Below are 27,957 nucleotides of genomic sequence, written 5' to 3'. Positions count from 1 at the left end.
ATCTTCCACAAAATTGCTGCTTCTCTCCCTCCTTTTAGATCATTAATGATTCCACCCTCACTTTTGGATAATAACACATAGCTTGAATTTTCATTGAACATTTAAATGGCTTTATTTCCATAACTCAGCCGTTAATTTCTTGGGGGCAAAGACCAAGGGTTCCTGGGATTCCCCCATGGTGTCCAGCCCCATGTTTTATATTGTGATTTGCAAAAGGCTAGTGTTCAGTTAGTGTCCGTTGACTTCCCTGGCTAGGAACCCCGTATGCTGAATGTGTCTTGACTCCAAAGGTAGCTGCTGTGGGTGTTTCATCCAAAGGACAAGGCCCAGGCTGAGAAAGAACACAAGAGGAAATACATTTTAATCTCACAATTTCTTAGTTCATTTCGTACTTTTCCTAGGCAAACAATCAGAGTTTAGTCCGTGTAATAGACAGCTCCTGCCTCCCAGTACCATTGCTCCCCTGGCCAATCCACTTTCCAAAGTGCGGCCAAGAGATTTATTTTTCATGCAAATCTATCATCTTTCTCCACTGCTTTAAACCCCTCTGTGGTTTCCAGTTGCCCTTAGGCCCTAGTCCAAATCCTTCCTCTGACTTCCTAGGCCCTTGAGGATCCAGATTTGCTGCCTTTCCAACCTCATTTCCATCCCATGCCCTGAACTCTCCACGCCCTGCATACTCAGCTTGCAGCTCTTAAAACTTCCACACCAGGCTCTCCTTTGACCCTCCAGGCCTTCATGCCATCTTTTCCTCCTTCTAGAATGTTCTTTTCCCCACTCTTTTCTTCCTTTTCCTGCATCCCTTCACCTGGCTGATTCCTGTTCAACCCAGTTGAGCTTACTGACCCAGAGAGGACTTACCTGAGGCTCAGAGAGCAGATCAGAGAAAGTACCAGATGCTCGGCTCCTTCTTATATCTCCTCTTCATTGGGGTCACCAGCTTATTTCCCGCCTAGATCTTGAGTTAGGGACAGTGACCCTTCTGCTCAATGTTCATCACCCTAGTTCTAAAAATCGTGCTCATTGAATAGAAAAATCAAAATGTCCCCGCATTGCAGCCAAATGTTTAGGACATCTACCCCACATACAGTGCTGCAGGCCATGAAAACATTACCCTTCAAAGCGAGGGCTTTGGGATTAAATTTATAATTAAAGAAGTAATAACTTACAGTGCAAAAGAGTTCCATGACCTCAAATTCAGTTCAGTTCAGCTTACCAAATCAAATTATTTACTTCCCCTACCACAACCTTATTCTCTGCCTCTGCCCTGTCCACCAGCCTCACTTGTGGTCTGTGGCTTGTGGGACACAAGAGGAAGGAAGGGGGGAGTCATGACCACCGACATAAACACCACCAGTTAATACTCTCACCCAGTATACTTTTGCCACTTTAAGTGAAGTTGTCCTTCCTACTGGAAGAAAAGCTTCCCACACCACTAATGATCTGCAAATCTGAGACAGCCTCAGTCAGTGGACAGCGAACCAGCGATGGCATTGTACATACAAAGACAAGACAACAATTTGTGGAACATGGTCTCAGGGGCATCTTATGACCTCCATCCATTTTTCGCCACTCCTGACTCAAATGTCCCAGTTAGACCTTTGTCCTTTTGTTCAAAGCAGTGGTTCTCAAACTTTACCATGCGTCAGAATCACCTGGGAAGACTTCATAAAGCAAAGATTGTGGGAGCCCCATCCCCATATTTTCTGATTCAGGAAGTCTGACTCAGGCCCCAAAATTTGCATTCCTAAGTCCCTAGGTGATGCTGAAGCTACTGGTCCAGGGACCACACACTAAAAACCTCTACTTCAACTAGGAATGGTTGCAAAACAGACGCTCAGAAAGTATGTGTTGAATGAATGAATGAATGCAGAAGTAAGTGAACAATGATATTCTAGACTTTGTACAAAGATAGTTTGACTTTTGGAACATACAATCTAAGAAGTTGTATTTACAATATTTTTTCACTCACATATCAATATATTTACATTTTTATTATAGATTTCATATAAATCTGAGAAATTTAAGATTCACATATAAAGTCTAAGAATATATATATATATACATATATATATATATTATATGAAAAATACAGGTGCTTATACATAGAATCAAAGAGAGCTAAATCAGCCTATCCAAGGAAAAGTGAAATTTGTACCAGTATGGATTTTTGCTCTTTTTTGTTTGCTGCTGTATTCCTGCACCTAGAAGAGATTTGGCATTAGCTGACACTCCGTAAATATTTGTTCAGTGGATGAATGGATCAAGCCTCATGTACAAGCCAAGGGGATGCCTTCCAGTTCCTTTTGGGTGAGTGTGTAGGCAGAGGGGTTGCTGCAGAGAAGCCCTCAGTCTCCCAGCCTTGAGGCAAGTTGGCATGGGCTGTGTTTGTGCTAAGTGTTCCCCTGACATTACCTCAGACGTCCTCCCACTCTGCCTTCCATGGCTTTTCAGAATCCGCATTGTGCACAAAGGTCTGAGTGTGTTTTCATCCAGGGCGAAAAAAGAAATCCCACATCGGAAGTGTCTGTACACACTCATTTCCACATTGCAATCTTGTGTTGACTCGGTGAAGAAATCCAACGGAACTGAACACCCTTTGCAGAGTAGAACTTCTCAGGAGAGCCCCCACCCCAAGCAAAAATGTCCACAAGAGCCCCTTTGCCCTTGTGAATCGCCAAAGAGACATCTCTCTAGAGAAGGGTTTCTCTTTTGGGGGCCCCAAGGGGTGTTCTGTCCATCTTTGTACAAGCTCTTAACCAGGGCATGACTCTGGACACAGCAATGGTAATTTCTCAACTTCAGAAAGCCTCAAAGTAGAGCCCTGGGTTACAAAGATGAAACACAATTGTGTACACAAAAATCTGTCTGTGAAGCCAAAGGTAATTAACTCTGCTTTTTAGGCTTCAGAATCCCAACCTCAAACATTTCTGTTGTTCTCCTCCAGGCACTCTCTTATTAGAGACTAAAATTGAAATGATCTTCTCTTTATCATGACACTTTAATTAATGGGGAAAAGGCAAATGATTTTAGTGGGCTAAGGTCTCCTTGACCTGCCCTGTTACCACTGTTATTCATGGGAAAACAGGAAGGACTCTGGGGAAGAATTTTTCTCTGGGAAAGACCTAGCAGCTGCAGAAAAGGTAATCTGAGGGACATCCAAAGGACCATCCAACCAAAAGGAATGCCCTCGTTGTCCCACCATAGGGACTAAAATTGTCAGGATGGATTTCCAGCAAGTTACTCTCTTGCCTCAGAGATATCATCTGAGTGGGGTGACAAATGAAGCTGTCGCCATGCTGGGAGAGCACAGTATTAATCAGATTAGCCAGACAGTCGAAGAAAAAGGTCCTAAGGGAATGGGATATGGGAGGTACTGGTTAGATGAAGACGATGATGATGACAATGAAGATGGCAAAGATCGTGATGCTGTCCCTGGTGATGGTGGTGAAGAGGTACATGTGAGGTACATGGGCAGTAGAGCTATAACAACAGAAAGGTGTCATGTGTCAGTGACTATCGTAAGTGCTCTGTAGGAATCATTCCAGTTCCTCCTCAAGTTCACATTTATATATCCATGTTATAGACGAGAATAACTACAGCTGAAAAAGATTAAGCGACTTGACTGAAGCCACCTGGCTAGGAGAAAGGACCCACCAAGGATTTAAGATGGTGCCATCACTGGAACAGCCCCAGTTTCCAGGGTAGGAAGCATTCCGGGGTCCCTGGGAGGTAAGAGCACAAAAAAGAAGGAGTAGAGGGCAGGTCATCTACAGACTTAACCCTTGGCCTCAAGTCCCCTCTGCTCACAGCGCTAGGACAGTTACTGCTCAGGGACAGTAGTCAAATTTTCTTCTCTTCCAGCTCTATCGGAGAAATATGTAGGAAGGGACAGAGACATGGCTGGATGAACATGGAGGGAGTTGCTGCATGAAAAATGTTCTTTGCAAGGAATTTTTTTTCTTCTCTGGCAAAGGAAGACGGGTCACCTCTGCTGGGGACAGTGTCCCTAAGAAAATTCAGAACTTTGAGGAAGAAAAAAAAAACGCAAAAAAACAGGACATGAAGGAGGACATGATTAGCAACGTGTTCCATTCACCTCCCACAGTTGGCAAGACTGAACAATTTTGTGTGTTATCACATTGTTACCTGACGGTATTGTCTTGTCATCTTAATCTGTTCTTTCCTCTGTTTGATCTTTCCAACTCAGCTTCTGACTTTTCTTGGAGACCATAAATAATCCCGTTTCTTTTTTTTTTTTTTTTTGAAGATTTAATTTATTTATTTGGCAGAGAGAAATCACAAATAGACGGAGAGGCAGGCAGAGAGAGAGAGAGGGAAGCAGGCTCTCTGCCGAGCAGAGAGCCCTATGCGGACCGATCCCAGGCCCCAATCATGACCTGAGCCGAAGGCAGCGGCTTAAACCACTGAGCCACCCAGGCGCCCCAATAATCCTGTTTCTTGAATGCGTCCTGCCCCCTGGTCCCTGCACCATGGGGGCGTGATGTCAGTGCCTAATGAATTTTTGTGACCTGCTTTGCTGAGGCATCTCCCCTGCTGCCAGAGGCAGTTCCCGGGGACTCTGATGGACACCGAGGTGTCAGAGCACTGAGGACCCGGACAGTTCGGAGAGATTATATGGTCTTCCTACAAGAACCAAGATGACCCTCTTGATCTATTCCTGCAAGCATCAGGCAAGCTTTCCCAGGTTTGGACTCTGAAGAGACTCAAGACCTTCCTCCAGGAAATAGATTCAGCTCGGTATGAAGAATAGCCCGATTTCCTCTGTGCCAAAGAGTTCCCCTACTCCGGGAGCAGAGAGGATTATCTGAGGTGATGGACCGAGATGCGCGCCACTGCTGCGCATGCGCAGAGTCCTCTTAACCGCATGGCCCTTAAGAGCCCCGACTGAGCCAAATCACCTGCATTGGGGTACCAGCTGTGCTACTTACTAGTTGTGTGACTCTGGACAACTTGCTTACCCTCTCTCTGCCTCAGTTTTTCATCTGTAAAATGAATATGATACGCCTACTTATCTCATATTATGAGCTGTGTGTAGGTTAGATGTTATTTCTGCTATTGTCTTTATTTATCATCATTACTATTAAAACATTTGCAGATAGAAGATGTCTTCACCACTCTTCACAACACACAATGTTTCCCTTTCTCCCAACAAACCCATGAGATAGATTTTATTACTATCCTCACCATAGGTAAGAGGAAATTTAAGATCAGAAGACATCAGTGACTTGATAACCATCTGTGCACCATCCTGCAAGCCAGAGGAAGAGACCCCGAGACCCTGTACCAAAGGGCGCCCCAGCGAGCAGTGGAGGGAGGCTCCTCAAGTAGGGAAGGAAAGAAGACGAGCAGATGTGAGCAGGTCTGATTGTTGTCTGGTAGGAAGATATAACCAGGCCCTTCTGAGAGCCCGGCACAGGTGGCTCTGAACCCACTTCAGAACATGAGTCCTTCTGACCTTACCGCGGGACACGTGCTGAGGTGGCCCCGGCCACGACGTGCTGCCCCGCTCTGGGCACTGTGCCCTCCCCCAGCTCTGCTAGCAACCACGCTGTGCTAGCCTTCTGTTCTGCGTTCAGAGAAATGTCAGTGTGGGAGCAAACCGAGAGCAAATGTGTCTTTCATTTGCCAGTTAGTCATGTACCACTTGTAACTGTTCTTGTGTGTGATGTGTGTGTGCTATGCATTATTTAACTTTTCCTTTATTTGTAGTTAGTGCCCCCCACTCAAGTTATATGAAGTTCCACATGTGCCAGGACTGTCTTCTATTTGATTGGCATCCCCAGAGAACGAGGCAGACACACCGCGGATTGCATAAGCATCTGGGGGTGGAGGGGACCTCTTCTAGAGGAGGAAAGCAGCCCGGCCTCTCCTAGGTCAGTGGAAACAGCAGATGGGGTGGTGGTCACCAGTCCTGATCCCAATGTGCGCTGGCCCCCACAAGGGCCCTGACGGTCGCTTCCTTGCCCAGTCATGCCTCCCTGTCCAGGACCGAGGGAATCCCTGCCATACCTCACCCTCCCCTCTGCCTTCATGAGAAATGGCAGCCCCACCGCACGTGGGCGTGTGGTGTGAAGACACTAGGTGAGGTTCTCATCTGGGCAACTGTTCTGCTGTGTTGTTTTCCTGCCCCTTCCTGAGGAGATAAGATCTGGGCAGGCTTGTGGTTCTCCCAGCGACCCTCAAAAGCAACACACAAGCCAAGTTCCCATTTCTCAGACGCCTCCCCAAAGTCACACCCCATTTCAATATCTGTACTGAGATCCGGGTCATTTGAAAGCAGCGGCAGAGAAAAACACAGAGCAAGATCAATGCTTCTGAGCTTCCCTTTCTTCTCAGAAGGTCTCCAGGCAATAGTGATTTGCATGGGCTGCCAACTCAGTACCTCACAGAAGGAGACTCAAGCCTGAGGTTGCTAGAGGAGCTGCCACTTTCCCCAGCCCTAAGGGGTGGGGGGAAATGAGTGCTTAAAGGAGAGTAGAGTGAAGTGTGCAAGTCTTCCAGGGTCCCGAGGAGAGGGGAGCAGACTGCTCTGGAAAGGCGAGAGAATGGAAAGTCACATATCCTCAGAGAAAAAGCTAAAAAGCATACAGGGCCATGCTCACGAACCCGTGGGTCAGGGGCTCCGAAATGGGATTCCAGTTGCAAGATACCCTAAGATATGGACTGACTCCTCTCCAGCTCCTCTGGACATAGCTACCCGCACTGCCCAGAGCTCAGTGCAGATTGAGCCCCACTCAGTAAAACCCCGTGAGTAGTTCACTGACGACCAGCATGTTCCACTAGCCCGAGAAGAGAGAAGCCTCATTCTGATCACTCCTTCCCTCCTGGCTTCTTTTCTACCTCCATTCCTCTTCAGACTCCCTTTACTTTGTAAGCTGGTAATACCAGACCCTAGGATGCTGACGTTTATGAGAGTCAGGGAGCGTGGGCCTAAAAGTGCTGCAGACAGCTTGAAAGGTCGGGGGTAAAAGAATTAGAAATTTCTCCTTTATTTTAACAAGAATATGCCCTCCTGACTTTAGGTCCCAGAGATCAGGCCAGGGAGGGTACAAAGAGATGGGGGCGTGGAGGGAGCAGGGGAGAAGAAGACAGAGAAGGAAAGAAAGGAGGGAGAGTGGGAGATTGGAAGAGAGAGAGAAGGAGGCGAGGGATCAGGATTCTCGTGTGTCTCCTGGTGTTCAAAATAGAAGTTGTTCAAAAAGGAAGCAAGTATCTCTTGAGGTCCCATGTGATTTAGAAATGGCCTGAGTGGCCAGCCCAAGATGCATTCACATTAAACAAGGAAGACATCTGGCCTCCAACATGAGGTCCACCTGGTGGCAGAGCTGGAAGGGGTGCATGTGGCAATCCTGGGGGCTGAGGGTAGGGGTGGGGGTAGAGGACATAGAGATGAGCGAGAGGCCCAAAGGTTCAAATTGCGGTGGAATGGAGCAGCTCCGAGTTGCTAAATTTCAGGATATTTTTCATTCTGGGCAACCTGGAATGTCCAGCTGTTAAGAGGCCTTAGAGCATGTGGGGAAGGGTTAGCTGGGGCGTTACTGATCGTGTAGCCTGGTTGCGGGAATGGGCTTGTATAGTCTGAGCCTACAGAGTCTTCATCAGTTCCTTTCTTGGAGCCCGGAGGGAAAGACCTGTGAACTCTTCTTGGGTATATTATTACATTTAATCCCAGATAACATGTGCCCTTCACTTGTGGTTTCCATGCAGACACACCCCAGGCCTTAGAGGACTCTGCCTTCCCAAGGTCAGGTCAGAAGAACAGATTTGAGAAGCCATCTACCATGCCAATGGGATGGAATAATTTGGGACCCTTGAGGTCCTCAGGTAAATCCAGAGCATGCCCTAGTTCTAACTGAATATTCATGCCCCCTTCCAAGTACAGCCTGGAACCCCCAGAAGGCATAGAAGGTACCTGCCCAGGGCAGGACAGGATGGCCCTTAAGGACACAGGCTTTGGGCTCAGAGCTCCTGGATTTGCATTCTGGCTCCACCATGAACTTTGTGACCTTGAGAAAGCCATTTGACTTCTCTGGGTCTCATTTTCTTAAATGTGGAAAGGGATTAATAATGATCCTTGATAGGACTAAAGGAAACACCGTCTATGCCTAGCACAACATCTATCTGAGCTGCTTAAAGGCTCAATAAATAATAGTCATTCTTATTATTTTTATCATTCTTATGATTGTTTTTTCCCCAGATCAGTAGCCTCACTGGGCCTCTCGGAGTAGGCTTTTGGGGAAGCCAGTGCCCCAACCCTTCCCAAGACCCCAAGAGCCCTTGAGGGCATCAGAGTGCACGTGGTTTGGCCTCTGTTAGTTTAGCCTTGAGGGGACCCAAACCCAGCGCAGCTGGAGTGTGGGCCTATGTTTTAGACAGAGTTTGGTGACCCCAACTTATCTGCCTTGTGTCCTTGAGTGCGAACCAGTTTTTTGGTTTGGGGAGGGGGGTTATTTTGTTTTGTTTTGGCTTTTTTACAGACAGAGAGATTAACAACAAGGACTGGCCCTTGTCAGAGCTTTCCTGACTCTGACTGAGGGTTAAAAATGATGCTCACCAGCCGTTCTGCCTCTCTTTCTGCCAGTCACCGCTTCGCATGGCTGCCTCTGCTTCTCTTCCTCTTCCTCTTCCTGTCCTCTCTTTGCTGATCTGGACTCAGCCTGGTATTCTTGTCACAAGATCATCTCCCAGGTGAGCTCAGCTCTGCGTGAAACAAAACAGCTCATCGGAAGGCACCACACTGCAGAGGGTTGGGGGACGGTCCTCCATGCTCTCCGGTCCCCTAACCCATGGGGTCGTCCGGTTCCATATTGCAAAGCGAGGTAGGAAGGGTTTTAATCTAAGTTCTTGGAACCCTTGGACTGGGAACGGGAGCAGCCCCAGATCTGGGTGGCTGGGTGGTCTGCACTGGTCAACCACTCAGCCTTAAAAGATGTCTGGGCACAGTTTGTTTTCAAAAGGCTTGTATGTTTGTTATTTTCTCAGCTTCGGTTTTAGATCCATTTGGGTGTTCTCCAAAGGAGAGAGCCACGCGGACCTGGCGTAGGAGCTGCCTCTTTCCCACGCTGTCCTCCCTGCGCTCCAGCATCAGGGCTCCCAGCCACACCAGCTGCCGCTCCATGCGTGCGTCTGGGGCGTTTTCGTGTTCTTGGGCCACGGCACGTATTTTATAAACACACGGTCAGTTTACACTGCCTGGGAACTTAGGGGCTTTCCTTTCTCTGGGAAACAGCTGTGAGGAGCTTGACCAACCTTGGCTTTGTGCAGAGTGAGACGTCATCTCTGATCATGCACGTGGGGCAGGTGTACTGGCTGGGTTCCTGTTGTTACGCCTGAGGATGCGCCTAGAAATGCTAAGGAGGGAAGCTCATTACGCTCTCCTCCCCCACTTGCAGTTTAATTGCTCATAAATGACTTTGCATACTACAAAGATCTGCTCATCTGCCTGTTGTACCTTCCCCTCCCTGACGGCCGTGGGCCTCTGAGGTCACAGAATCATGGAGTCAGAAAGCTGGAGGGAACTTGGAGAATGTCATTCACCCAGCTAACTAGATAAGCACTTACTATGTGCAAAGCATGGGCTGACTCCATGAGTGAAGGAAGGTGAACAAGACCTAGTCTCTGCCTTCCTAGAGCACCAGACTTTCTGCTCTGCCATCACCTCCATGAAGCCTTCTGTGACCTCCTGAGGCAACCTCAGGTTGTCTTCCTTGTGGCCCCGTGTCCCTCTGCTGACCACTGTTGTGGCACCGGCCATGCTGCAGTGACATGGTCGTCATGACTTTCTTCCCCAGGGAACATGAGCTTCCACAGAGCAGGACCAGCCACGCTGGGCGACACTCAGATTCTGCAGTTCGTCTCACAAGGAGAAACAACAGAAGAAGAGAAATGCTTTATTTATTAGCCGCCACTGATGATAATTATTTGGTTAACCCCCAACAAGACGAGGTTGGTGGCTGCCTAACAAAGAAAGAACTGGAAGAGGCAGAGGGATACCAGCCCTCCTGAGAGCCCAAGGAAAAATGGTCAAAATGGGATCGTCTAATCAATCGACTGCTCCCTTGGCCCTTCTGGAAACCTCTGCTGTTGCTGGAGGAGGTCCTATTAATAGGAGTTTGCTTGGGCTGCCATAACAAAGTACCACAGACCAGATGGTTTAGACAACAGAAGCTTGTTTTCCCACAATGGTGGATGCTGGAATCTCAGACCAAGATGTTGGTAAGGTTGGTTTCTGCTGAGGGCTACTCTCTTGGCCTGTAGATGACCACCTTCCCCTCTTTGTCTTCATACAGCCTTTTCTCCATGGCTGTCTGTGTCCTAATATCCTCTTCTGCTATGGACACAAGTCATAATGAATTAGGACTCATCTAGATGACCTCATTTTACCTTAATTACCTTTATAAAGTTTCAATTTCCAAATACAGACATATTCTGCGGTGACTGTGACCTCACTGTATGAACTGGTATTGGTAGGGGGGGAACAATTCAGCCCATAACAGACAGCAACACTGATGCTCAAAGATGTCCCAGAGAGTTCCTAACAAAGGCCACAGCCAATTGATCTAGGGGCCAAGAAATGGGCCTATGACTACCTCCCTCCTTGGATGCCCTACAACCCTGGACATTCAAAGCTTCATCTATCACTGATAATGTAAACAATTGGTTACCCTCCCCTATATGTGCCCCCTCAGCCCTTCCCCTCCTCATTGGTGCTACCCACATTTCTGTATTTGAGCCAAGGGCAAGAGCAGTGTCAATGAGGAGAAAACAGAGAGACGGACTCTGCTTGGGACTAGGATGGAAAATGACAGCGACAGAGACAATTTGCAAGGAAGCCGACTGGCTCGCTTTCCCAGCTCATAAGCAGAACTGGAAAAAAGGTCCAGACACCCTGGCTAGATGGAGGAGAGCCAAGCCAGCAACAAGCACCAGCGGCGGCTTGCTGACTGCCAGCCAGAGCCATGCGCTGCTGGACAGGAACCAAGACTGAGCAGAGCAAAAGTCCTGGCGGCAGGACAACCATCCGCTCCTCAACATGGCCCTTGCTGTTGGCTTGTGCAAGGTCCTAAGTCCTCAGCAGCCTCGGTTCTCAGGGCTGTTCCTTACTGTTGGTTGCCGTTGGCTAAACATCGTGCTGGAGAGGAGTGAGTACAGGATATGAGCCTCCCGGTGAACGGACACATTGTAACCAGATTTGGCCTAGCGGGGCTGTGTAATGCCAAGACAGCGGGGTTGGGGAGGGTGGATGCTGATTCAGCACAGGGGAGTGAGGGCGGGTGGGGGCTGGAGCAGGCCCCTACCCACAGCGAGTGTGGCCTCGAGGCTCTCAGAGCCCTGCAGAGCCACAGTCCAGTTCTCTGGAGGAAGGGAAGTCCACAGGCAGGCTTTCCAGCCACCCCTGGGCCAGGTCTCAAGGTGCAGAGTTCTGGAGGACTTGCAGACGTGGAGTTCTTCAGGAGACATTAAACTTCTTCCAAAACCATCCCACTGCTCCAGACGACCTGCTCCTGTCTCATCCCGAAATTGCATCGAGCACAGGGTCGACCAAGCTACGAAGCCCCAGCTTGGACACTGTCAGGAGATAAAGGCCAGTAATCTTCCAAAGGCCATGTAGCATTCTGGGGATAAAGCCACATTTTTCACACCAAAGCTAAGAATCGGGAGAAAGAAGGCAGTGGGCGTGGGAGGGAGTGGACCCTAACTTAGCAGAGACTTTGGGGGAGATGCAACAGGAGGGGGTGTGACCAGTGACCATCTCACAAGAACCAAGCCTCAAAGCTCACAGGAGCTGCAGGTAGAACTACTTAGCCCCCCTTGGGCTCTCCCCTTCCGCAGACTAGAACAGGAAACAGCAGCCACCCAACCTGAGACCGGAGTCTGTCTGCCAGGAGGTGGGAGACATTGCACCGGTGACCTGTGAGCCCGTTTATTCACTCATTCAGCCCTTCTTTGTTGCGTATCCGACTTCTGCCAGCTGTGATGGGTGGTAAACCCCCAGGCACTGCCCTCCTGAGGCTCCCATTCTACAAGAGGGAAAAGAGGAGACTCAGTCGCACAACTCAAAGTACTGTGGCAAATTGTGACAAATGTGACCAAGAGCTTTAAGGATGATGCCAGAGCCCAGACCGGGCAGTCCAGGAAGGCTTCCTTGGAAGTGACAGCTCGGCTGAGCTCTGAAGGGCATGTGGGAATTGCCTAGACGAAAGGATGGGGTTCAGGCAGGGCAGAGAAGGCCAGGAGAATAAGGAGCAGCATATGTGAAGGCCTTGAGGTTGGAAAGAGCACTCAGGCCTGCTCTCTCAATAATGACTTGACCTTGTGGTGGGTCCCTCACGATCCGAAAACTCTGATCTGGACCATTCAGGTGTTACTCTGCTTCCAGTGAGCAGAGCCAACCAACTGATTCTGCAAGGCTCAAGTTTAGGTTCACACTTGTGCGTGGCGAAGGCCAGGACGTCCCACCAACGGTGGCCGTGCATTAAGTGGCTCCAGAACACTCGGCTTGCAAGACAGAGAAAGTGAGCTGCCTTCTCCACAGTGCTACACACTGAGGCCTGCCGAGGTGGGCGGTGTGGCAGCTCATAGCCGCTTTTCTATTATGGTACCACGGAGGCCAAGCTCACAGGACTGACAGAGCGTAGAAGCTGCTGGGGGTCAGCCTCTTTCCGTCTCTGTAACTTGGTGGTTCACTGTAAATTTCATCACAAATAGGAAGATGGACCCTTTTCCACCCACCCAAAGGGAATCTAATCCCTCCATCTGGTAGGATTCCCCCTAAACTGTCCCAAGCTAGCCTTGTCTCTGACCCCAAGCAGGAGGGATACAGGGACGGATACTTCCAAGCCCAGAGACCATCAGAGAAAAAGTCCAACAAATCTCTTCCCGACCTCCCTTCCCTCCTTATCGTCCCTGGCACCCCTGTCTCAGTCTCGATCAATGCCCAAGGCTCCGAGACTGTCTCAGAGTCACCTGGAAGTGCAGAGCGATTCTGGGTGAGTCCACACTGCCTCAGTTCTGCGTGGCTTCCTCTGCATTTGCCCAGGAGGAATGGTTCCCGGGGGCAGCCCCTCACATCTCCCAGCCGCCCACCCCCCCGCCCCGCTCCAAAGCCTGGATTCACGCCACACAGTCTCAGCTCACATACATGCAACCTGACACAACCCCAGCCTCACCCTCGGGCTTCCCAGGACCCCCTCTAGCGTGGAACAGAGATGGAGAAATGGCTGCGGCCTCCTGCAAGAGGGAAAAGGCAAGTCCCAGCCAAGCTTCAGACCTGCAGGAGGTGGACGTCCACGCTGCCCACCCCCACCACTTGGAGCCCCTCAGGCACACACGTGCACGCAAGCATCTGTCCCTCTAAATGCTCACAACCACCGGGGGGCGGGGGGAGGCACTGGGAGGGACATCTACCTTCTCTACTCTTCTTCCTAGTCTGAGGCTGGGGCCCGGGAAAGAAGACAGCCAGCCTGAGTCAAGGGCTGTTACCACTTGGAAAGATTCTCATTTGGAGCCTTCCTGCCTTTGGGCGCGGCGATCACCCAGGACCAGCTCTGCGAGGACCGCTCTGGGAGCATCGACACAGGCACCCACACAGGGCGTGCTCAGGAACTCCAGACCCTGCATTGGGTCCCCCCGCAGCCGGTCCCCACGGGAGGCCCTGTGCGAGGGAGCGGGGGCAGCGCTAGCAGGCAGGTGCAGGGCAGCGTCTGTCTTGGGGAAGCCACAACCCTCCGTCTCTTCCTCACTAAGACACTGTAAGTTGGGATATTTGTGCATTTTGTGTGTGTGTTTAACTCAAAGCATATTTGCAACCCCTGGGCACTAGGCACAGTGGATTTCCATTTCTTTCGCAGCTGAGGCTCCTGCAGCCCGCAGTTCTTGACCTTGCTCCTCCTCAGCGGGTGTCTACAGAAGAGAGCGCCTCCCTCGGACCCCTGGACAGACCCTCATCCTGGGTGCCACAAGAGGAGGCAGCACAGTGACAGAGCTCCCCCTACTGACAGCTGGCCACGCTGACCCACCCAGGAAGGCCTGTGCGATGTCTCTCCCCCAGTCACCATTTTGTGAATTAGACTCCAGGAGTATCTTCCAGCGCCCCCTCAATCCTCCACCCCCAAATTACGGGGGCTTTATCCGACAGATCCACAGGGGCAGGCCCTTGTGTCACCGCCCAGGTCCTGCAGACAACACGGAGCTTCAAGCAGAACCTGACATGACACCCAGGACAGGCCTTTAACCCAGTACAGGGCCAGACTGGTGGGATGTATTCCAGAGACCTCAACGGTGCCAACTTCAAAGAGTCATGTGTGCCAGGCGACTCCACACTGACTGCCACCCAGGGGGCTGGTCAAGGCCTTCCCAAAGGAATTCTTAGACTCTGCTCACGTCTCCCAGCACCGGCAGCTAAACGGAAGCCCTACCCCTTCTAAGGGACTGTGGATGACCACGGAGTGAGTGAGAGTATAACACACTTGGTTCTCGGAGATCCTGGACGTTCATTCCATCATTTAACCCTCACAGTGTCTCTGCCACCTTCCCCTCATAAAGCGGATGCCTCCTGGACACTGAGACGTAGAGAGATGAGGTGACCCGCCAGGATAAAAGCTCAGCTCCTCCCCTAGGCTGTCACTTTCATGAGGGGCTAAGGGCTGTGAACCCTGAGGAGGAGGGATACCGGAACCACAAGCCTCTGAGGCAGGGGCTTCTCCCCCGCCCCTCGCCGGGCACTGAGGTCACCAGAGTGACCCTCCGCAGATCTTCACAATCTAGAACCACCAAAGCTAGTGAGACGGAGGCTTACTGGAGAAGCAAAGCAGGTGAAGGGAATGAGCCCAGGCACAGGGACTTGATGGGTGTCTTCTGCCTGACCGCCACTAGGAAGTGCCTCTTGGAAGGGATCAGGAGCCCAGCCAGCGGAGGGAAGGCGAAGGTCCCCATGGGTGCAGCTTCAGACATCGCCCTCCCACGGCCCCAGTTTCCGTAGTCCAGTGCCTCACAACTTAGCATGGGATTCGCCTTGATGTACTTGTTCTGTAAGACAACAAATGCTAATTTGTTTGCATTTATTAGAGTTAATCAACCCCCAGCAGTGGTTGCATAAACGAATGCTAATTGGCCCCAGAGTCATTCATCATCATTAAAGCTGTAAGACTGGGTGGTTATTAATCAAATAGGCTTGCAGATAAGATATACGAATTCACGTATTAATTTAGTACAGTTCACTTCATAAGTCCAGAGGAAGACACTGTATAAGGGGCCTGAAAAGATGAATAAGAAAGATCCTCAAGTAGCTCAAACCTTAGTAAAGAAAGACACGAGAAGACCTCAAATAAAGGCATTTCAGAGAGGGGTTGATTGTGTCTCTCTGGGGAATCACAGAGGGAGGGCTTTATAAGGAGGTGAGATTTGAGTTGGGCCTTGGAAAGTGGGTAGGAGTAGAACAAAGAGAGACTGTACGGCATTCGTTGCACAGAGCATACGAGCCATGGCAAAGGTGGGGAAAATGAAAGGTATTCTTGGAAGCACTGAGGGTTCCTGGTGGGCAGCAGCCTTTGTGTGCAGGGAAGAAGTTTACAAGCATTGCTGAGGTCTTGCTGCATGCCCGGGCCTACATGCTACCTGGAGGCTCTGTGCCGAGCATGGGGAACCAGCAGTAGACAAAGAACACCAGGTCCCTGACCTTACCGCTTAGAGTCCCTCCAAGAATAAGGCCCAGAAGGAGACTAGAGAACCCCTAGTGTTGCCCTTCTAAATCGTTGGAGGATTTTCAGGTTGCAACTGGGGAGTTAGTGACAGTTTGTAATGCTGCAAGTTTATGATGAGAGCCTTTGAGTAGATGAATCTAGCCCCAGAGTTTAAAGCAAATTTAAGAAGAAAGAGAAAAAAATTGAAAGTCCAGCCTAGATAAGAAATGATCAACACCAGGGCAACAGGTAGGAAGGAGAGTAAGGGCACGAGCGGAACCACACTCAGTTTGGGAACTGAGCGGCTATACAAGTGGAGCAAGAAAAGCCCCGAACTCCCCTGGGATGGGCAAGCCCGGGTGACATAGAGAATGGTGGGGCCATCATCCAATGCCAGGGAGTCAACAGAGGAATGCTGGGATGGGAAAGAAATGGCGAGTGGGTGTGAGTTATGCCCCAAACACTGCCCACCGAAGAGGCAAAGAGTGTTCTGTGCAGAAAGAGGTGAGAGGAGCCAAGAAACCATGAAGGAAGGGCTCGTGGGAAGGACAGGTAAATGAGAAAAAGGGGGGGGGGGGGGGTCTAGCTCATAAGCAGTCATGTCTCCTCAAGTCTTAGCACCTCCTCTTCTCCTTTGAGGTCACCAAAGCTCTTTGGAAAAACACTTTCTCTTCTAAAAGCTATAGTCTCTCTCCCAGGAGACCATGCATTAGAGAATGCACCAGAAATACGGGTGACATATGTGGTAGGACCATCAAAGGGGGCTTGAATTCTAGTGGTGATGGGTGAACAGTGTCTCCATCTTCAGTGTCCCTTGTGGGCTCTAATATGTTATCGTGGTTTCTCCTCTGACAGGGATTCTCCTCCATGCTCAAGAGACCCCAGTTCCTGGTCTAGAGATCCTGATTCATTAGTTTTCCCACAACCCCAAGAGCCCAGGCTGGCCTGAATTCCAGATAATGAACACCACCAACATCAGAGGGACCAGATCAGAAGTCACCCTGCTGGCCAGCACCCAGGGCTTCTTACCTGCCTCCCCTGTATCACACTATTGCAGAGGTAGGCAGGCCCAGCCAGGTCTGGCACAGAAGTTCCCAGGTTGGGGTAAGAAAGCTGACCTCTTCTCCAAGTGCACATGGAGCATGTCCTCTGGGACCTCATGAGGACTCTGAGTGGTACAATCAGGACATTTCTTGGGCTTGCAGCAGCCAAAGGCAAACATCTTCAATTTGCAATCCTACCACCAAAGTCTCAAAAGAGTTGATTTCCTTGGCAACCTAGAATTTCTTCAGTGGTGGAGTTTCTCCATCAATGCCTAAGGAAAGCCACTGCTGCTTCGATTTTTCCATTGGAACATCTCTTTTCTCTCATAATGCCATTAAATAAACCCCAGCAAGGGGAGGTACAAAACTGGAAAAGAATTACCAAATGGTCAGTTCTCTACTCGTCTCTAGCCCTGGAGTTTAGAAGAAAGGTGAGATCCAAGCACAGAAAGGTGATCCTCTTTCTGGAGAAAGCCAGACACATCGTAGAGCTCTACAAGCTATGAAACTGAGCAGAAACCTCCAAGAGAGGCCAAGAGAGAGATGGTCCACGGCGGGCAAGAAGGATCATCACTGCTCACCTTGGCATTGCCAATACTGTAGAAGCCGGGCCTCTGCTCCTCGCTCACAAAGGGCTGCACTTATCTCACCCAGGAAATATATGGCTAATTCCACAAAAAGGACAGAAGAATAAAAAGGATTTTTTTCTAATAAATATTCTCTTGCAGCTAATCCACCCTTTGTAACTGTCAGGCTCCACGGGGCTGGCAGCCAGCCCATCAGACAAGAAATGCAGCTGTGCCCTGGGAAACATGAGAAGAGAAACAGATTAATAAAGAGGAAAAACATGTTTGGTAACTGTGTCTGAGGGGAGTCCTCAGAGGGAGACCCTGGCAGCTCGGGGACCCCAAAATCAATGCCACCCAGAAGCCACGGCTATGCTACGGGGATGGAGCCAGACATGTGAGCCCTGAGAGCAGCCTGCGGAGCCTGCTTTCCTGAGCCTCCCTCAGTCTGCTCAATGGAAAATGGCAACAGAGTGACAGAGGTGTCCCATCAGGAGGCACGCGCTTTCTGTGTCCCCCACCACCCAGCACGAGGCTGAGGACACACGAGCTCTGCAGGGAGGCAGCCCATGTCTGCAGCGGGCTTCCCTCCGGCTCCGTGACAGTTCCCTGGCAGGCCGCCCCGTGTGACGATGACACTGTATGGGGAGGGGTTTCACAGCACCTGTGGCCCCGCAAGTCTGTGGGTAAGATGGGGATATCAGGACAGGAGACATCCTGGTTAGGCTGTCCTGGAAACCGTGGGTTTGGATAAACGACACGGTACATATGGAAACGCCAGTGTTCCGGGCTCAGCCATCCAACAAGGACTGTTACACAGACGGAAGAGGAAGAACACCTCCCCCACCTTTCTCCAGTTTCCCTGCATCATCACCTACAATTATATTCTAAAGAGAGATCACCCCCAAGCCAGCCCCCAGGATTTTTTTCAAACCTTCCCACGTGCTTCCTGCCTCTTCTCTCTGCACACCTGTCCTATGAGCCTCAGCTTACCAGAGCCCCCAACCAGAGGGGAAGGGGCTGGGGACTGCACGCTCAGGTTCCACTGTCACCACACAGGGGACAGCAGACCGGAGTGGGAGCCTGGGGGGAATAGTCAGGCAAGATTAATCTTTGGCTCCAGGGCCCAGAGCCCTGGGACACAAAGTCTTAACATTACATCCTTCGTTTTGACTCCCCTCAGCGATCTGGTCACTCTGGCCTATGGGGCTGCACCTAACCCCCAGCCATCAGCTGTCTGGAGAAATTCAGGAGAAGGGGGAGTGCAGGCATACACTCTGTTTCCGAGCCAGTGTGAGGGACACCAGCCTGAGAGACAGAATCAGCTCTGTGACAGACCCCTATGTCACTAAGCAAAATCAGAGTCACTGAATCAGACCACTCGCTGTGTTCCAAGGACCGTTCTCAACTCTGCCCATCACAAATAATCCCATCTTCACATCAACCTCCTTTTTATTGAGGTACAAGTCACATCACATAAAAGTCACCATTTTAACTACATTAAAGCATACCATTATGTGACTTCACATTCCTAGTGTTGTATCATCATCACCCCATTTGATCCAGAAAACTTTTATCACCCAGAAAGAAACCCTATACCCTTGAAGCCATTACAAGAGCAGACTTCTGAGGGAGCCGCCCTCCACTGACGACGTCTGACGTCATGCTTTTGAGGGAGGCATGCCTACAGTCTAGCCAGTGTTGGAGAGCAGGTCCCAGGAGATGCACTGGTTGCAAACAGGTGCATTCCTGAAAGTTTGTACGTGAGCAAACGGAGACTGAGGAACCTGCTCCAGCTCAGGTGTGACTGGTGAAGTCCAGCTCTCTGGCTCCAGAATGAAGCAGACACCTCTGTCTAGAACATAGAACCTGAGAAGAAAGACACTTCATGGATTTTTTTTTTTTAAGATTTTATTTATTTATGTGACAGAGATCACAAGTAAGCAGAGAGGCAGGCAGGCTGAGGGGGAAGGCAGGCTCCCCGCTGAGCAGAGAGCCTGATGTGGGGCTCGATCCCAGGACCCCAGGACCATGACCTAAGCCGAAGGTAGAGGCTTTAACCCACGGAGCCACCCAGGCGCCCCAACTTCATGGATTTTTGATGATAAATAGTACAGATAAGGTTCCCCTGAAATTGCTGACCAAATGTGAAGGTATTAGGAAAAAGGGACATTGATGGAGCTTTGACCCAGGAAATTCAACAGAAGCGTTCCAGGAGGCAGTAAGCCTACGAAGTGGGTTTACTGGGAGAGACACAAGCCCACCAGCTCAGAGCAAGGATTTCAGTAGCAAACAATAAGCATTTGCTGAACCAAGTGCCATGAGAAAGAAGCACAGTGGAGGATACAAAGAAGCGACTGTCCAACTTCAAGTGTCCTTCAGCTGGTCGCACTTACTGCCTCAGCTCTTCCCTGATTACTGTCTCAGTTCCAGTCCTGACGGACATCCTGTAGTCTTCCCTTCCCCATCCCTTACACATGAGTCTTTACCGGCTCTGAGCCATTGTTGTTTTGCGAGTCTTTGTTAACATGTTGTTTGTCGCTGTGCATTGTTGTTGCTTGTTTTCTGTCTACAGAGTACTCCCCCCTCCCTCTAACTGTCTAAATTTTGACCCTGCAGATTAGCAGCAGCCTCGATGTGCTCTCTTCTTCCCCGGATGCAGAATACATCGTCACAACAGTCCCACTCAGGGAGCCGTGCTGTGCGGTGCTGAGCACGGGTCAGTGCACGCCCTCATTCCGTCCTCCCCAGAAAACCCAGAGGAGGAGGAGGTCCAGAAAGGTCACGTAGCTCACTCCAGGCCCCACAGAACCGAGATTAGAGTCCTGGTCCTTGTGATTCCAGAACCTAATCTCGGTTCTGTTTTTTTTTTTTTTTTTTTTAAAGATTTTATTTATTTATTTGACAGAGAGAAATCACAAGTAGTCGGAGAGGCAGGCAGAGAGAGAGAGACACGGAAGCAGGCTCCCTGCTGAGCAGAGAGCCCGACGCGGGACTCGATCCCAGGACCCTGAGATCATGACCTGAGCCGAAGGCAGCGGCTTAACCCACTGAGCCACCCAGGCGCCCAGAACCTAATCTCTTAACCGCCATATGTACTAATGGACCTTTCAGGTGAGACTGCTCCTCACAAAGTAGCCCTTCATCCTCTGAAGTGGGTGTTGTTTCCTACTTATTCCACACACACTGGCCTTTCCTTTCCACCAGATTACAAGCACCCTGAAGGCAGACACCTTGAGATAAGAAGCAGCTCTCCTGGGGCCTCTCACCTTCTTCACCTCTGTGCTCCCACAGCATCCACGTCAACCATGAAATCGTTCCATCTCCAGAAACAGAAATTAATGGACTTCTCTGGAAGGAAAACTGATCCTGGTGCCTTCACTGGGGGAGCAGAGGACTGCGGTTTCACTATAGTCTTCAGAGGTGAGCCGGGGATGGAAAAGTACAGGGCAAGAACTGCATATGTCTTGGTGGCCAGGCCTGGAGTCCCAAGTTCAGTATTAATGTTAGCCTGCTCATAATAACAAAAACTCCCATTTTCAGAGCCCCTGAAACATGTCAGTCTCTGCACTAAACACTGAATTTATAGTATCTCACAAGTCCACATACTGAGCTTATAAGGTAAGGACTGGTATTATCACAGCTTTATCGAGGGAATCAAGACTCGGAGTGGTAACTTTCCTAAAGGTTCATAGATGCTAAATGACAGAGTTGGAATCTGAACCCACAGCTTTCTGATTCTAAAACCAGAGGAGAGGGCAGAACCCCCAAAGCCTATTTAGGGAAGAGCACCTCTCACCTAAGTGACCTATTCAAACTTTTCATATTACCAAATATACCTGACTTATAAACACATGTTAATTGATTTGTAAAAGATATGGCCCCTGCTATCCAGAGGCTAATAATTTAGACAGGGTGACAGATGAAAGGAAAGAAGTGGGATGAAGGACAGCCACCAGGGCTGGCCAACAATGGAATGGGCTGTCTCTTGATGGGAGTAGAGAAGAATCACTGGGGAGCTAGGTGAAGGGGACTGCCAAGGTTAGGTTAGGGGACTGCCAAGTTTCCTTCTAACATGATACTCCGTGATTCCATTCATTAGCCCACACTCAGCTGGAGGGGGAAGCATCTGAACTTAGCGAAGTTCAGAGCTTAGGACACATCGTTGGTGCCATCAGCACAAGGAGGGGCCGGGATTCCCAGTGGAAGACGCACAGAGGGAACAGAGCGCAAGCCGGAGGATGGAGCAAAAAGGAACACAGAGGAACACAATCAAGGAGACTGTGTCAGAGAGCTAAGAAGGAACATGTATCACCGAGTCAGTCAGAGGGTTGCTGCAAGACAGAGCGGCTCAGAGTAAACCACTGACAAGTCCCTACTCTTCATCCCTCTGATGTTCTGTTCATTCAACAAATATTCATTGAGTATTCCTGGAGCCACGCACTGGTCCTGCAGGGAGAGGGAGGGCAGTGAACACCCAGCTAAATCCTGGCTCCCCATGTGCTAAGGGTCTTGGAGAATGCTTGAGTAAGACATTTCATTTCCTTGTGGGGTGATATGAAAGGATGTCCTCTGTCCAGATCACTTGGAGCTGGGCTGTGGATGCTGAGCAAACACACAGCAATCCGCACTGCAGTCCCATACTTAAGTAAGATACAAGGAGAATAACAGACAGGAGAGAAACTGGCAAGTCAAATTCAGTTTTGTTCCACCAGACAGAAGAGATATGACCATGCTTGGAGGCAGGGAGATGTCTTAGCCAAATGCAATGATATTTAAGGATCACATTATTTAGAAACTTAAACTTTCATAATCTTCAGAAATGGAATCTGATTGCCACTGCTTCTCAAGCAAGATACCTGTCCCTCTGAGAAGTAGTTCTAGAAACCCTTGTCATCACAGCTGGGCCAGGCCAGGCAGACTCTGCCCAGGCCGGGAGACAGGAAGGAGAGGATGCCTCGAAGGCATTCATAAATGAGTCCTTATTGTTGGCAGTGGGCCACAGATAGAAAATGGTCCTAAAATGCACATCACATTATTCGAGAATCCCCTGGAAGGCATTCCATCAGACATTCCAACTCTGGGGGCAGAAGAAGAGGACCTCACCTGGCAGATCTCTCAAGTTCAGACCTCACTGGTCCTGGGACTCTCCAGCGAAATACCATTCAGAAAGTCTGGTGCAGGTTCCCCCAGGCCTGCCTGGTTCTGACCAGAACTCTGAAGTAGATCAGCACAAGCCTTGGAGTTTCCAAAACCCCTCTTAGGTTCTCAAAGCACAGCCGAGGGCACCCGGCCACAAGCGATGGCAAAAGACCTCTTTGGTTGTTCTCTGCTGGAACGTTCCAGCCAGTGCTGGGCCAGAAAGCCAGCCACCCAGCCCCAGCCTCCACTGGGTACAAGAAAAGCTCCAAGCCCTACTCTGCTCCCAAGAGCTCCAGACCTAGAATGAGAAAAACATTCAAGGGTCATGTTGGGGAACACAGGGCCTCCTCAGGGGTGGTGGGGAAGGCCCACTACTACTCCGGTGGGAAGGGGAAGAAGGACTCATATTTCCCTGGAGGCTGCACCCTGCCCTGGGGAGAGCAGCTCCCCAGAAATGACACTTGAGGACCTGGCTTGGGGCCACAAGAGCAGACAGCTTGGGGTTTATTTCCCCTTTATAATGGAGGCAGGCGAGGAAAGGAATTCTTTGACTAAGTAACATAATACTTCTGGGTCCAGCCCACCAGGCTGGGCCCTGGGAAGAGCAAACAAGCCGCCCGCCCTGTCCCAACAGGTTTGTGGACACTGGCCGCAGCTGCCACTCACTGTGCTCAGGCGTGGATGCTGCGGGAAAGGGGAGGGACGCTGATGCCCAGGACAGCAAGGATGTTGGGAAAGATCTCTAATCCAGTCTCAACCCCGTCAAGGCCTGAGTCCAACACTTTGTGCCCCTGAGCCATCAGATTTAACTCTGTACCCCAGCCCCTGCCTCATGCCACCTTGGTTCCCACTTCCCCACCTGCCCAAGCCCCTGAACCCAGATGAAAGTCCAGGCTTCGTCCCCATAAGCTGAGGGACATCCTAGATGCCACCTGCCCAGGCTGGAGGTCTCCCCCCTTGATACATACGTGCTCCGCGTGTCACAAGGGCAAGCACTCGTGATCTGGTGGGTCAACCACACAAGTAACACGTCAGTAACAATCAGCATCTGTGCAGTATTCTGCAGTTCGCAAAGCTTCAACCTCCAAACAACTCTTCTCAGTTAGGCATTACCATCTACCCATTTTACAGATAGGAAAGCAGGAGGCTCAGAGAGGTATTCCACAGAGTGGCAAAGCCAGGCCCTGAACCCAAACTGTTTAACTCCACATCTCCTGCTGTAAACCCCAGGGCGGGACCACGGGTACTGGCGATCTGCAGAATGGGTTCTATCCAATCCCCCGCTTTGCAGCCCCCAGCTCTTCGAACCTGACCGCTGCATGACGGAGACACCGTCACCCGACTGCCCAACCCCTGCCCTGCTGGGCAGCCGGCCCAGGATGCAGAGAGTCCCCAGGGCCACCCTGCCCCTGGCAGGTGCCCTCTCACCTCGCCCGCCCACCCTTCCCACCGCACTCCAGGCCGGGGCCCTCCTCGAGTTGTTTGTTTTGCTGCGGGTTTCCGTTGGCTGGCGTGTGGGTGTTTGTTGTATTCCTCCTGCAGATGGCAGGCAGCGCGCCCTCCCCACCGTCACCCCCCCTCGCCCCCCGCCACGGGCAGCCGGGAGAGCTGTCGCAGCAGAGCAGAACAAAAGCCTAGCAGGTGAACAGCCCCGTCTGCCGGTGTCTTTTATCCAACCCAGGTCCAGACAATATCTTCACAAAATTCTTTTCAACTCCCCCATCATCTGGGGCTCTTCCTGCCTGGCTTCCTGCCTGGATCCCCCAGTGCCTCCCCCACCCTCCCAGAAACATCTGCTCCTCTGATGGGGCAAAGGACCCATAGTTCCAAAGAGCAGTTTGGTTTGAGTTTGGGTTTCTTCTTTGAGGGTGAGGTGGAGGGATTCTTCCATCCTTTACACCCCCTCAGAACCCAGGGATCCCACAGTCCCAGAAACTTCCGGCAAAAGGAAAGGACCGTGCGTTGTGGATGGTAGATGGAAACTCCCATTCTCCAAGCTCAGCTCTCCCCTCAGCAGGGGGGGCGCAGTGACCCTCAGCTTCTTACTGGCCCTGAGAGGCCTCTCAGGAGGCACCTGCTCTGATGGGGATGGAGTGGAGGGTGCTGGAAAAGAATGGGTATCTGTTTTCAAAGCTAATGTTGCTCATTCCCAAATCTCAGTGCTTCCATCTGGCCCCAGGAGCTGTGCTTGACCAAGGACCGGTGCCTTTCCCTCTAGAAATACCACTAGAGGCTAGCAAAAATGCACATCAGGCCTCCGAGTGTCCTGGCTGCCCGAGATGAGGTTGGACTTCCGATGGTGTGTGCCTGCTGCCGTGCCTTGCTCCCCTTACCACCGTTCAGCAACGTGGGAAGGTAGGCTGGGCATCCCAGTTCTCATCCTGTGCTCTCCTACTGCTTCTACCATGCTGTTCAGGTTTTCGATTGGTGGCTTGGCCACCCACCCTTCTTAGGTTTTCTTTTCAGCTTTGTTCATGTTCTCAGGAGATCTTTCTTGGCAACACCTCTATGAGGAGCCCAGGGCTTATCTCACTCTCTCTTCATGCTCAGCTCAGACCTGCAGGACCGCAGCCAGGCCCATAGCCTCGCAGAGGGTGGGAACTAATGACTCTCACCTCTGACCCCAGCTGGGAAGCATTTTATGACCACCTGGAAGACAGCCCCAGAGATGTCCAAGCTCACTGTGCTATCGAGGACCTAGAAGCAACTGAAGATGCCGCTCAGGGGGAAAGTCAAAGGAGGAGAATGCTGGGGCACCCACAGAACCGTCAACAGGTAGAACACAAATCTCTGGGGCATCTGTTCCAAAGATGCTGACACAGGGTCCTGACTCCCTGCACAGGTGTGTGGGTTTGACTGCCGGCTCCAATTTGTTTAGGCTGAATTGTAGCACAAACAGAGCTGGGGCCCAGTATGCAGAAGCTGCTTGGGCCAGTTCTAGGAACACAGTGTAACTCCGTGCGCGCTGGCAGTGTGCACCCCACGCTTTCCAACACGAGTTGGCTTGTGCGGCCCTTCGCCCCTTACCCGCCCTGGCCTCCAGACCTCCAAGGGCTTGGCTCTTGGAAGCCTTCCCTGATTCCTTCCTAACTGAAGTCAAGCACTCTCTCAGGGCCTTTTTTCCAGCACTTACCAAATTCCCTCAGGTATTTTAGTTATCTGGGTACACATCTTATCTGTAAACTCCTGAACAACAGAGCTATCTTATTCATCTCTGTTCTTACCAACCACTCACCACACCCCACCCTCTACACCTCTCCCGTGTAGCTCTTGCACAGAGCAAACACTACATATTTTCTGCATCAATAAATCCAGGATAATCCCAAGTCCTTCTGATTGGCCACTAGGGATTCTGGGTAGGGACGGACAGAGAAAAGAAGGAAAGAAAGAAAACCAAAATATGTCCCCATCTTCTTGGCAACCATATATATGACTCTAAGTTTCAAAAGAGAGAATGCTAGAGGATGCCCACAGGTGTGATGGTCAGAGGGACCCTGACAACAAGAACATCCCCCAACTTCACGGGACGGTGCCCTGAATTTACGGTGATACCTCCCCAGTCGCACTTCTGTCCCTACACATGTATCCAACCATCAGAAACCTCTGTATGACACATGAAACAAAACCCTAATTTCCTGAACTTAAGGGAGAACAGGCTTCCCTGTGCGGAGTGTTGGGTGCTCCCACCAGAGCACGTGACCACCCCCTCTCCTGCCCTGGGAGGGCAGCTAAGCCTCTGTGGTTGGGACCCCAGGGAGGCCTCCCAGTGATTTGCATGTAATCACACACAATACCAGGCACAACAAAGCCACTCCGAATGGCGGAGCCCGCTCAGCTGAGTTTAAGGCTTAATCTCCTTAATACAAAAGTTTCTGCTTTGCTTCGGACAAGTTCTGGGACTCTTGCTAATGATGCTAAACAAATAATCAGCCTTTATCCCCTGCTGGACGCTTGGCCCTGTGCATTGTGGCAGCACGGGCCCCTGTTGTGGTTTACAGACCGGGTGCACACCTGCAGCGTCCGAGTGAGATCACCAGCAGCGTCCGAGTGAGATCACCAGCGCCCAGCAGCGCTCTTTGCTGGGACCCGAGCAATGCCGCAGGCAGAGCCAGGGGAAGGCGCTGGCCCCAGAGCTGCCTAAACGCCCCAGGCCAGACACCAGCTCAGGGCTTCCCAGACTCCCTGAGCCCCTGCTCTCCCCCTCGGCGAGCACTCAGCCCCACGGCCCCCTACCAAAACCCTGTCCCTTCTTTGCCAGTCCTCCGAGTCCGTCCTCCCCCAGTGCTCAGCCCAGCCCTCTCGTGCTTCCCCTCCTCCCAGGCTCACCCGGCCTCTCAGGTTAGGCACCCTTTGCTCCCACAACCAGGTCCTTCAAGGTCCGTCTTCCTATTTACCTCAGCGCTTGTCCCTTAGGTCTCATAGGGCTAGCCCAAGCGAAGTGCCTCCGGGGCGCCATTTTGCAGAGAGGCTCAGTACCTGTAACTTTGCCTTTAGCCCCTCTGCCCAGCCATTCTGAGAATGAACGATGAGCTCTCGTCTCTTATAGTAATGCAGGATTTGGAAGTTGATAAGAAGACAGGTGGCCTTGATGCAGGCACCCTGGCTGTGTCGGTCATCTGTGGCTGTGTAACAAACGCCGCAAAGCCGAGAAGCACAAAACAGGTATCGTTTTCATTCCATCTCGCCACGCTGTAGTGTAGAAGTGCGTGGAGGCTCCACGGGCAATTCTTCTGTTCTGGGCGTGTCCGGGGGGGTTACTCTCTGGCATTCAGCTGACGGATAGGTGGGTCTTCGAGAATAATGAGACTTCACTACTCTCAGGTCTTAGCTGAAGTAGGTGTGGCTGGAAGCCTTGGCTGGGCTGGGACTGTTGACCACAGGGCCTCCATGTGGCCTCTCTGGATGGCAGTCTCAGGGTGGTGGAACTCTTTACAGAGCAGATCGAGGCTCCCAGATAGAATATTCCCAAAAAACTGCACTGAAGCTGCAGGGCTCAGAAATCCCAGAACCTCACTTCCGCCACGTTTCATGGGTCACGCAAATTCAAGAGGAGGACATCTGCAGACACCTTTAATGCTTCCGCCAGGAGCCTCCAGCCCCACCAGGAACAGTGTCCTAGGCCCGAAGGCTGCTCTAGATGCTGGCATCATTCTCGTTCTTTCCCCCCAGAGACTCAGACACACGTCCTACTCCGGGCCCAGGGCAGCGTCCCCAGCTGACCTCCTGCTTAGACCGCCTTCCACCTGTCTGGGCTGCTGGCAGGACCTTTGGTTTTTCTTGGCTGCTGCCGGATCTAGAGCTGCTCTTTTCAGGTTTTTGTTCACAGACGGCTTTAGATGGGAGATAAGGAAGTGTGAGTCCATTTTTGCAGAGGCGAAGATGCTGCTGTCCGGTGCAGGGGGAGGGGGCAATAATTCTCCAGACTTCAAGTCCCCCCTGGCTCTTTTAGATTGGCTCCAGCAGCAGGTCGCTGCTGCAGGAAAGGGTTTTCTCTATGCCGTG

The 27,957-nt window shown here is 51.0% G+C and overlaps 1 long non-coding RNA gene across 6 annotated transcripts; it reads right to left on the bottom strand.

The window, feature by feature from the left end:
* Window positions 1–23: 23 nt before the first annotated feature.
* On the bottom strand, window positions 24–27,712 carry LOC132028519 (uncharacterized). 6 transcript variants are annotated; one of them, XR_009407465.1, is made up of 5 exons: window positions 26,850–27,712; window positions 9,274–9,374; window positions 8,579–8,724; window positions 862–1,007; window positions 24–331 (listed from the first exon to the last, which is right to left on the bottom strand). It is a non-coding gene; the product is annotated as an uncharacterized LOC132028519 (long non-coding RNA). The 6 variants fall into 6 exon arrangements; XR_009407466.1 differs by lacking the exon at window positions 26,850–27,712 and adding an exon at window positions 17,329–17,364; XR_009407463.1 differs by lacking the exon at window positions 9,274–9,374.
* Window positions 27,713–27,957: the final 245 nt, after the last annotated feature.

This window comes from Mustela nigripes, chromosome 1 (genome assembly GCF_022355385.1).
Source record: "Mustela nigripes isolate SB6536 chromosome 1, MUSNIG.SB6536, whole genome shotgun sequence".
In the NCBI taxonomy this organism is placed as follows: domain Eukaryota; kingdom Metazoa; phylum Chordata; class Mammalia; order Carnivora; family Mustelidae; genus Mustela; species Mustela nigripes.
Note: the sequence above shows the minus strand (reverse complement) of the source record. Positions and strands in the feature narration are given on the sequence as shown.